Source organism: Maylandia zebra, linkage group LG20 (assembly GCF_041146795.1).
Source record: "Maylandia zebra isolate NMK-2024a linkage group LG20, Mzebra_GT3a, whole genome shotgun sequence".
NCBI lineage: Eukaryota > Metazoa > Chordata > Actinopteri > Cichliformes > Cichlidae > Maylandia > Maylandia zebra.
Window position 1 is genome coordinate 12,440,747 of NC_135186.1, and position 10,443 is coordinate 12,451,189.

The 10,443-nt window shown below is 41.3% G+C and overlaps 1 long non-coding RNA gene across 21 annotated transcripts; it reads left to right on the top strand.

Annotated features, from left to right (window-relative positions):
• The first annotated feature begins 1,572 nt into the window (after positions 1-1,572).
• LOC143414355 (uncharacterized) lies at positions 1,573-10,116 on the top strand. Of its 21 annotated transcripts, XR_013094938.1 has the most exons (9): positions 1,573-1,698; positions 2,236-3,125; positions 3,663-3,749; positions 5,119-5,198; positions 5,946-7,685; positions 8,531-8,656; positions 8,908-9,016; positions 9,122-9,243; positions 9,364-10,116. It is a non-coding gene; the product is annotated as an uncharacterized LOC143414355 (long non-coding RNA). The 21 variants fall into 21 exon arrangements; XR_013094939.1 differs by lacking the exon at positions 3,663-3,749; XR_013094952.1 differs by lacking the exon at positions 3,663-3,749 and having other exon boundaries at positions 6,626-7,685.
• The last annotated feature ends 327 nt before the right edge of the window (positions 10,117-10,443 follow it).

Below are 10,443 nucleotides of genomic sequence, written 5' to 3' on the forward strand. Positions count from 1 at the left end.
GACAAATGCACACAAACACACACACAACAACGAACGAGAAACAAACACAGAGAGAGGAAAAAGTGGTTATACAGAACTTGAGGACATTATCTACATGTAATTATCTACATAATTACAAATTTGTTGTGTTTTCTTTAACAATGTCAGAAGGAGAGAGGCACTGAGGCACCGTCTTCCGCCCCCCGACGCTCCTGCCGCGCCTCCTCCTTCTGACAGGAACTGCCTACAGAACAAGCATGAATGATGCCTGAGTGGACACACGCAACTCACAAGTTCCTGGCTCTGTCAGCTCCTCTGCAGAGGGTTTCCCTAAGAAGGTGGACCTAGCAGGGTCACCGGGGGACGGGGAGCTGTGCCTCACGGCCCTCACTTCGTCGGAGAAACCCTCATGCAGAGTTCAGAAACTTGTGTGTTGAGTATGTCGCTGTGAGCCTCCACCATTTAACTAGTGGGTGAAGCCTGAACTGTCTAGAGACAGACCAGACCAGCTGCACAACACAGACACTTCAAACCTGAGGACAAATCTGAGAGAACAGAAAAAGGAAAGGAAACTTAGCTTAGAACCATGCAGCGCTACAGGAGACGGCAGCACTGCAGAGGTGAGGACCGGCACCTGTTTGAAAGAGACAAATGCACACAAACACACACACAACAACGAACGAGAAACAAACACAGAGAGAGGAAAAAGTGGTTATACAGAACTTGAGGACATTATCTACATGTAATTATCTACATAATTACAAATTTGTTGTGTTTTCTTTAACAATGTCAGAAGGAGAGAGGCACTGAGGCACCGTCTTCCGCCCCCCGACGCTCCTGCCGCGCCTCCTCCTTCTGACAGGAACTGCCTACAGAACAAGCATGAATGATGCCTGAGTGGACACACGCAACTCACAAGTTCCTGGCTCTGTCAGCTCCTCTGCAGAGGGTTTCCCTAAGAAGGTGGACCTAGCAGGGTCACCGGGGGACGGGGAGCTGTGCCTCACGGCCCTCACTTCGTCGGAGAAACCCTCATGCAGAGTTCAGAAACTTGTGTGTTGAGTATGTCGCTGTGAGCCTCCACCATTTAACTAGTGGGTGAAGCCTGAACTGTCTAGAGACAGACCAGACCAGCTGCACAACACAGACACTTCAAACCTGAGGACAAATCTGAGAGAACAGAAAAAGGAAAGGAAACTTAGCTTAGAACCATGCAGCGCTACAGGAGACGGCAGCACTGCAGAGGTGAGGACCGGCACCTGTTTGAAAGAGACAAATGCACACAAACACACACACAACAACGAACGAGAAACAAACACAGAGAGAGGAAAAAGTGGTTATACAGAACTTGAGGACATTATCTACATGTAAATATATAACCATGTCATAGCATCATAGGACCAAATTTGTTGTAAGATTCTAAATATATGTGACGTCATCATCCTGTAAGCCGAATAGGGCTTTGGACCTTGATGTCACAGGAGGCGGGCCACGCCTCCCGCCGCCATGACAGTAGGCCAGACAAAGGATACAGCTTCAGCTATGGTTCGTACTTGTTTTGTAGTTGGTTGCAACGTTAGAGCTCATGATCCTGAAGGCAAGAACCTGGATAATGGGCTATCTTTTCATCGTTTTCCGTATCCGATATCACCAAACAAAGACGCCAGTCATGTGCAATCCCCAGCTTTTTGTTGATTTGCTCGTGGCATTTTCTCTCCAGTGAGTTCTAAATTAATTCATATCACTATCTGGTTGTTCAGTCTGACGTCACTAGCCGTGTCTGGGTCTAAACTCCGCTGCAGGTCCATATATCAAACGATCACTATGGCATTATTGAGAGTTGAAAAACTGTCTAAAGTCTTTCATCTTTAATAAAATGATCAGCGTTCTGCTCTACCAGGTGTAACAATTGAGTTTAACATCCAGGCATCCATGAAAACGGAATTTATGACATTTAACGGAGTTAGAAGTTAGCAGGGAGTTAGCTCGCTAGCTTCTATCTAAATACAATATAGCATGTCCTGACTGCGGGGTTTTGGAAACAAATTAAAACGTACAACTCTGCTATCACTTCCAGCATAAATGAAGACAGAAAACTAAACAGCAGTGACGTTTGTAGGGTGACTGAAGTTGGGCTAGCTGGTATATAATGATGTGCTACGTGACCGCTAGCGACACAGCTATGTTAGCATAATATAAACAAGCTAACTTTTTTTCCACTCGATAAAAGTTAATGTGAGCGTTCTCGGTGGTCAGGAACAAATGTAATCGCATGGCAGGATGCTGTAAAAGGACCAAACTTCAGCCAGGAGAACAACTGAGATAATCCATCCACAATACGAGGTTAGTCATTCATATACTGCTGCATGGGCTGGGTTGTAGTTACATCCTAAGGTTTTAAAAACTGAGCTTAAATAAATGATTAGCGGTAATAAAAGCCGAGGGAGGTCAACGGTGATCACTGACTGTTTTAGGAGCTTTTTGAGATCAAATAGAAGAAAACTTTGCTTCAAACCATGCAGGGCAGCTGTCTAGAGGTGAGCTTGTGTGATTCTTATTCTGTCAGTGAACAACCTAAAAACAGAAAAAAAGAAAGAAAACTTACCTTAGAAATCTGTAGGGTTGTTTCCTCTGAGACATGTTGGAATCTGTAAACAGCTACTCCAAAAAGGATCCAGGTGTTTCAAAATACCTCTTTGGTGAACGTTTCAATTCTGCTAACATAAATGCTGCAATTAATTAACTAAAAGTCATTGCTCTTCACCCCTATTTATAGACTTTTGCGGATCAACGGATTAAAGCATCATAGGACCAAATTTGTTGTAAGATTCTAAATATATGTGACGTCATCATCCTGTAAGCCGAATAGGGCTTTGGACCTTGATGTCACAGGAGGCGGGCCACGCCCCCCGCCGCCATGACAGTAGGCCAGACAAAGGATACAGCTTCAGCTATGGTTCGTACTTGTTTTGTAGTTGGTTGCAACGTTAGAGCTCATGATCGTGAAGGCAAGAACCTGGATAATGGGCTATCTTTTCATCGTTTTCCATCCTGGCGGCAACATGTATCCGATATCACCAAACAAAGACGCCAGTCATGTGCAATCCCCAGCTTTTTGTTGATTTGCTCGTGGCATTTTCTCTCCAGTGAGTTCTAAATTAATTCATATCACTATCCGGTTGTTCAGTCTGACGTCACTAGCCGTGTCTGGGTCTAAACTCCGCTGCAGGTCCATATATCAAACGATCACTATGGCATTACTGAGAGTTGAAAAACTGTCTAAAGTCTTTCATCTTTAATAAAATGATCAGCGTTCTGCTCTACCAGGTGTAACAATTGAGTTTAACATCCAGGCATCCATGAAAACGGAATTTATGACATTTAACGGAGTTAGAAGTTAGCAGGGAGTTAGCTCGCTAGCTTCTATCTAAATACAATATAGCATGTCCTGACTGCGGGGTTTTGGAAACAAATTAAAACGTACAACTCTGCTATCACTTCCAGCATAAATGAAGACAGAAAACTAAACAGCAGTGACGTTTGTAGGGTGACTGAAGTTGGGCTAGCTGGTATATAATGATGTGCTACGTGACCGCTAGCGACACAGCTATGTTAGCATAATATAAACAAGCTAACTTTTTTTCCACTCGATAAAAGTTAATGTGAGCGTTCTCGGTGGTCAGGAACAAATGTAATCGCATGGCAGGATGCTGTAAAAGGACCAAACTTCAGCCAGGAGAACAACTGAGATAATCCATCCACAATACGAGGTTAGTCATTCATATACTGCTGCATGGGCTGGGTTGTAGTTACATCCTAAGGTTTTAAAAACTGAGCTTAAATAAATGATTAGCGGTAATAAAAGCCGAGGGAGGTCAACGGTGATCACTGACTGTTTTAGGAGCTTTTTGAGATCAAATAGAAGAAAACTTTGCTTCAAACCATGCAGGGCAGCTGTCTAGAGGTGAGCTTGTGTGATTCTTATTCTGTCAGTGAACAACCTAAAAACAGAAAAAAAGAAAGAAAACTTACCTTAGAAATCTGTAGGGTTGTTTCCTCTGAGACATGTTGGAATCTGTAAACAGCTACTCCAAAAAGGATCCAGGTGTTTCAAAATACCTCTTTGGTGAACGTTTCAATTCTGCTAACATAAATGCTGCAATTAATTAACTAAAAGTCATTGCTCTTCACCCCTATTTATAGACTTTTGCGGATCAACGGATTAAAGCATCATAGGACCAAATTTGTTGTAAGATTCTAAATATATGTGATGTCATCATCCTGTAAGCCGAATAGGGCTTTGGACCTTGATGTCACAGGAGGCGGGCCACGCCCCCCGCCGCCATGCGTATCGAGGCTTGCTTCATTTATGGGAGGAGCTGAAAATGATGACGTCCGAAGCCTCGCTGCCCGGCTGTACCACGTGACTGGTTCAGGAAGCGGTTCGAACTTTGCCACAAATAATCATTTTCCATACTGCCAGCATAAATATACACAGTATGCTGCCATCACTACAATATACATGTTTTACACACTCCTTTTGTTGTTGACATTTACAGGCTGTGTGCAAAATGCCACACTCTTCAAATTCATGCCAACTAATATTTTTACGTCCAGTAGGTGTCCTGCTAGAGCAAATGAAGCTTCAAGAAGCTTCGCGTTGAGGTGAACCAATTGGATGAAAAGCTTCAGTGCTTCATGAGGCTTCATCTGCCCATCACTATCCCTCTGCTTCACTTATGGACGCACATGCCCCTCGCGTCGGGGCCTGTGCGTGAAGGGTCCTCCGATTGAAGAGATTGCTGCGGAAGTGCCTGTTGTCGGTATATTTAGACATTTTCCAAATCACATTGTAGTGAGGTATACAGAACACAATAAATTATATAATGTAAACAACTACCTGAAAAACAGCAGATACAGCAGAGGAATTAATTATAGGCTATTACTTTTGTATCGTTTATTGCATTTATGGAGGGAGTGATGTATGCTGGGTAATGGCACAGCTAGCTACTGGGTGACTTTATTCACCCGCTTCGGCTGTTATCAGTCCATACAATGGGCGTTATTAGCACAAATCAGTCCCATAGATATGGGCCATTTCCTGCTAGATTGTTCAGAAGGTTGTTCTCATCCATCCAGATGGAGGATCACTAACAGGAGCGTGGGAAGACTCCAGAATCCACTCTGGCTGGAATCCGGTGGATATGCAGTGTGTACAGGTAAGACCATTTAAACAGACAGCATTTATAGAATGACTATTAAAAGTCAGCGAGTGTCAGTAATGTTAATGTGGTTATGTTAGTAATACACCGAGTGCTAATATAACAGCTTTAAGATGCATTTGTAGATATTATTACGTGTTTTACCGTCTTTATGGTGCTAGCTTAAAGTTACGGTGTAAACGTTAGCTTATATTGGAGGAAAGCTGTTACTGTTTAAACGATGTTAGCACAGAAATATTAGCTTCTGTCATGACTGATGAAGTTACTAGTTAATAAAGTTTCCAGTAATATAATAATAATATATAATAATAATCGCAGCCACAGATTGACAGCAAATATCTCGATTAGCTTCAGTGCATCTATAATAAATATGTGCAAGTTTCAGTGCTTCGTTTAAACTGTATGATACTTATACTGACCCAGGGTCAGTGTAAAATACAATCCTAGCTGTGTGAACAAAGCCTGGCTTCTTTAGTCCTGCATGACAAACCACAGGATGCAGGTTATTATTACTGTTTCCTGCTGGCACACCTGTCACACCTGAGAGTCGGCTAGAAACTTACAGTGACGTGGACATCATGCAAAGACTGCCAGACTCTGTAATACTGCAAATGATCAGTGACTCAGGTTAACACTAAACTTTAAACGGCACCTCTGTGTCTCTGTGTGCTGAACATTTAGGATTGAGTCAGGCTGCATCAGCTGAAGCTGTTATTTGTATATATCAGTATTTTTTTTATTCAGGTGTGGGGAAAATACGTAACACTGCAGTGAAGCGATGCACCAGAGTAATCCCTGGCCAAAGGTATCGTACTCAAATCAGACTACTGATCCAGCCACATCAGCCTTTTGTGAGGTTTGTTTAAAGTAGACTTAAAGTGAACTACAGGTTCCTGAGAGGTGGACTGTGAGCACAGAAACACATGTTCATACATACAGCTGCAGCAAACTTACATTAATTTTAAATAGATTTGTTACTCTGGTGTCTATCTTTGTGTTAGTCCTCTGACAGACTGGTGACCTGTCCAGGTGTGCTCTACCTATGACTACTGGGACAGGCTCTAGCCTCTGTAATAGAAATTTTCTGTTATTCTCATTTAAAGTATTTAAGTGCTTATGCATATGCTTAGTTGTAACACTGTTACTGTTCAGTGAAAGTTTCTAAAACTAGATGAACTTACTTCAGCGTCAGCAGTTTGAGAAAACAACTCCCTTTACGGGTGCTGATAAGGCCACAAAACAGCATAACCATTGATCCGTTGAAGTGTGGTAGGATCCGTTTGTAACTTCCTCCCTCTTCCTTGGAATGCATAAAGGAGTAGGAGCACCACTTCTGTGGCAGCGCTGACATGACTGAACTGTGATGTTTGATGTGTGTTGGCGCAGTAATAAATAGCTTGATCACAGCTCTTTCTGTGTTGCAGACTTTATTTAAAAAATTCCACGACACCTCCCACCCTCCCACTGCGAACCTGAATTGAATATTCAGAAGACATTTGTTTAAATAGTTCTACAAATCGGAGCTGTTGGTGTGTCCTTGGATTGTGTGGTAATAATATTAGAGCCTGCAATCTTTCTTACTGAATCTCTACTATGAGTCATGTTACCTGAGATTAATTCTGTTTACCTGTCAGCCTGGACGAATGTGCTGTGTGAAGGAAATTAAATTAAATCAGATCTGAACTGCTGCTACTTTTTGTTATTTTAATTCTCTTCTCTGTTTTCCAGAACAGTTCTCCACAGTCGCTGTCCACATGGGTCAGTGGGACCAAGAAGCACTCTGCTAATGTGTGGACTCTGACCAGCAACATCCAGCAGGACCCAGACAGCATTTTCTATCTCCCAGCTGGAGTTTTTGTTTGTCTGTGACTGGAGAGTCAGATTTTTGTTGAGCTTCACACTTGCAGACCTAAGTCAGTTTGCAGAGATCCCTCCCACTCTGGCTTTTATGTCCTAGATTTCTTATCTGAAACAGTAATATTTCAGTGACTGCTGCTTGTACCACAGGTTAATACACGCTACTGATCCCTGATAGGAGAATCATCAATTTTGGCAACAAAGAAGCCTGGTGGATGTTTGTTTACAGTCTGATGATGGGACATCATGCTCTGCATCGTCAAAGTTTGCCTCCTCATTATTATTCATACCCAGTAATGTGAAGTATGCTTATATCTACTATAACTGAACCAACCTGGTGCTCTTCATTTATGGAGGCTGTTGAGTCTGAATGTTGGATGTTGTGTATCTCGTGTTCTCTGGGCTTTGTTGTCCTCAGTCTTTTCGCAGGATCAGAAAACAAAACCAGGAGGCGCGTAAATGTTTCTTCAAATGTTTCTTCTGGATGATGATAAGACTGTGACACGGGATGCCACCTTTGGTCTTGTGATGAAGCAAAGCTCAGGAAGAAGTGGGATTAAATGGTACCCACATGTGTGCTGCTGAGAAGGATGTACAGGGGCACCTGCAGCCAAATCCAAGCCTCAGGTTAGTTGTAGTTGCAGAACGCTATAGGACTGAGACAGCTGAGGCATCAAATGTTTGATTAAACGGATGAAAAAGAGAAGTTTCTTCCCTATAATTATCACTTCTTAAAATCTGTAGCAACTTCAAGTCTGTCATCGTGCTGAGCATGCAAAGAATGTGACAATATATTTTTGTTCAATATTTAATTTCTTTTAGTTGCAATTGTTAAATGAAAAAATATATATATTCTTATAATTTAGCAAACTAATTTATCAAAAAAAAATATACATATATCTGTATTAGTTTTAATAAATTAATTTGATACCTGTATTGAAAATACCATATTGTATTCATACAGAATCAGTTTGGTATCAGAATCAGAATCAGAATACTTTATTGATCCCTGGGGGAAATTATTTTTTGTTACAGTGCTCCATTTTAAACCAACATTAAGACAAGACAGACAATACGCTAACTAAGAATAGTACAATATATACATATATATACATACATACATACATACATACATACATAAGTCACTTATAAATAAATATTTGGAAAAGAAACATGTGTAGTTGTAGCAGCAAACAGTGTGTTAAGTGGATGCGTTGTACAGGGAGATGGCCACAGGCAGGAATGATTTCCTGTGTCGTTCAGTGGTGCTTTTCGGTAATCTCAGTCTCTCACTGAACGAGCTCCTGTGACTGACCAACATGTCATGGAGTGGGTGGGATCATTGTTTGTCTGCTCACTGATTGTTGAAACTAAGAGCTACTTTGATCTGTTTAGATCTAAAGTATCCAAAGTTGAGCTCTGATGTTTCTTCACCCCTGTGTGTGTGATATGTGATTCCTACATGCTGGCAGAGCAGCAGTTTGTGCTCACAGATGGTGACGGTGTGGAGAGACGGTGGTGTTTCCTCAGAAGAACCAGCAGAGTCACTTGCTGACTGATGCTCATCTGCACTGCACAGAGGAAATCAACTGACCGAGGTTTGTCCAGTGACGTGTTATGAATGTATATTTGTTTTATGCTTACAGTTATGTTTTTCTTGACAGAGGCTCTGCAGAGGTTAGACAAAGCAGAGAAAACATGTGCTTTACATTTTACTGTGATTTATTGAGATATTTGTTGCCTGATGTTCAGCAGGAATGGAGAAATAGAATCAAAGGGAGATGTTTTTGATGTTTTTGTAATGATGTAAGTAAATCTTCAATATTATTTATTTGCTTGGTTATATTAGGAGTGTTTCTGAGTGAGGGGGAGAAGAGTCATCATCCAGGTAAAGTGACGTAGATCAGTGGATACACTTGTCTCCCCTTTAAAGGAGACAATCCAAGTCATCCTTAAATGTTAGTGCTTTCAAATACACAAACATTTTTAAAGGACAAAAATGAACATCCAACTTTGACTGTAACACAAAATAAATCTTTCCATGTGTGTTTTCAAACTCTCAGATGGGCAGCATATCAGTCTTGGACTGTCTAACCTGCCGGAGCAGCACTGAATGACCACCACACATGAGCATGTTCCTGCAACATTCAGCATCTGATCCTTCATCTGTGTGCTTCTGCTTTTGGTAAGTAGAGTTACCCAACTCCAGTAACTCTACACACATGCCATCCATTTCTGACGGCCTGGTTACTTCCTGTCAGTTACTTTAGAAACCATGTGGTCACCTGACCTAACACTATTCAAGTGTCACATGTCAAACAGCTGGAGAGGAAACTACACCAGTGTACTGGGATGTACACGTGCCAGATGCTGTTCCTTCATGGTGACATCACAGAGACAGCCCCACCCACCTCAGGACCTCGCCATTTATCATGATGATTATAATGATGACAGCGAGCGGAACTAAGACTGTAAAAATCCACGACCAGAATTTTTCTTTCTAATTATTAATGAATACTGAGAGCCTCTTTCTGTGTTTTGTATGTTTTGGGGTTGTTTTTTTTTTTACCTCATTTGTTACTAACAAAGTTCACCAAACTCACACAGTTTACATTCTGTATGTTTCCATCTTTACCAGCCACACTCTAACTGCATTTAAGAAAATAATCCTTAGAAATCGTCATTTTTCTCTTTTGTAATTGATGATAATTCAGTGAATATAAGATAAGATAAGATAACTCTTTATTGTCATTGCACAGTCATACATAGTACAGTAGTACAATGAAATTGGAAAAACTGTCCTACGTCGGCACTACATATAACACAACACGACACGATATGACACATCACAACGTAACAAACAACACAACACAGTAACACACTGCTTCCTTCTATTGCGTCACACATTGCTTTAAGTTTTTCAGTGTCCAGTTATTTTTTACTGCTGTTTAAATTCTCTGAATGTTTGACCCTGTAGACTGTTTGATGGACTGCTTGTCTTCCTGTTTGTAACCGCCGCCTGTTTTTTTTTAATAAAGATTTGGATTTCTGACTTCAACACAGCCTCTGCGTGTCCTCCCTTTGAGTCCTCTTCCTCTGTGAACGTGTTGCATGTGTCACAGATTCATTTTATTAGCAGCTTTCCCACAGTGAGTTGCATCAGCATTCATTCACAGCACATTTCAGAAGGATTCAGATTAATACAGTGATCTTATAGTCAGAATGATCCTGACAGAGTGCCACTGTAAACTATCTTTCATCAGGTAAATTTCAAAGTTCAGTATTTCAAAGCAGGAGTTATGAAGACTCATACTGGCATTAGGACTAATAATATGTACTTACAGAGTCAAAGTTTTTTAATTATGCTAGAATATTGGAAGACAAT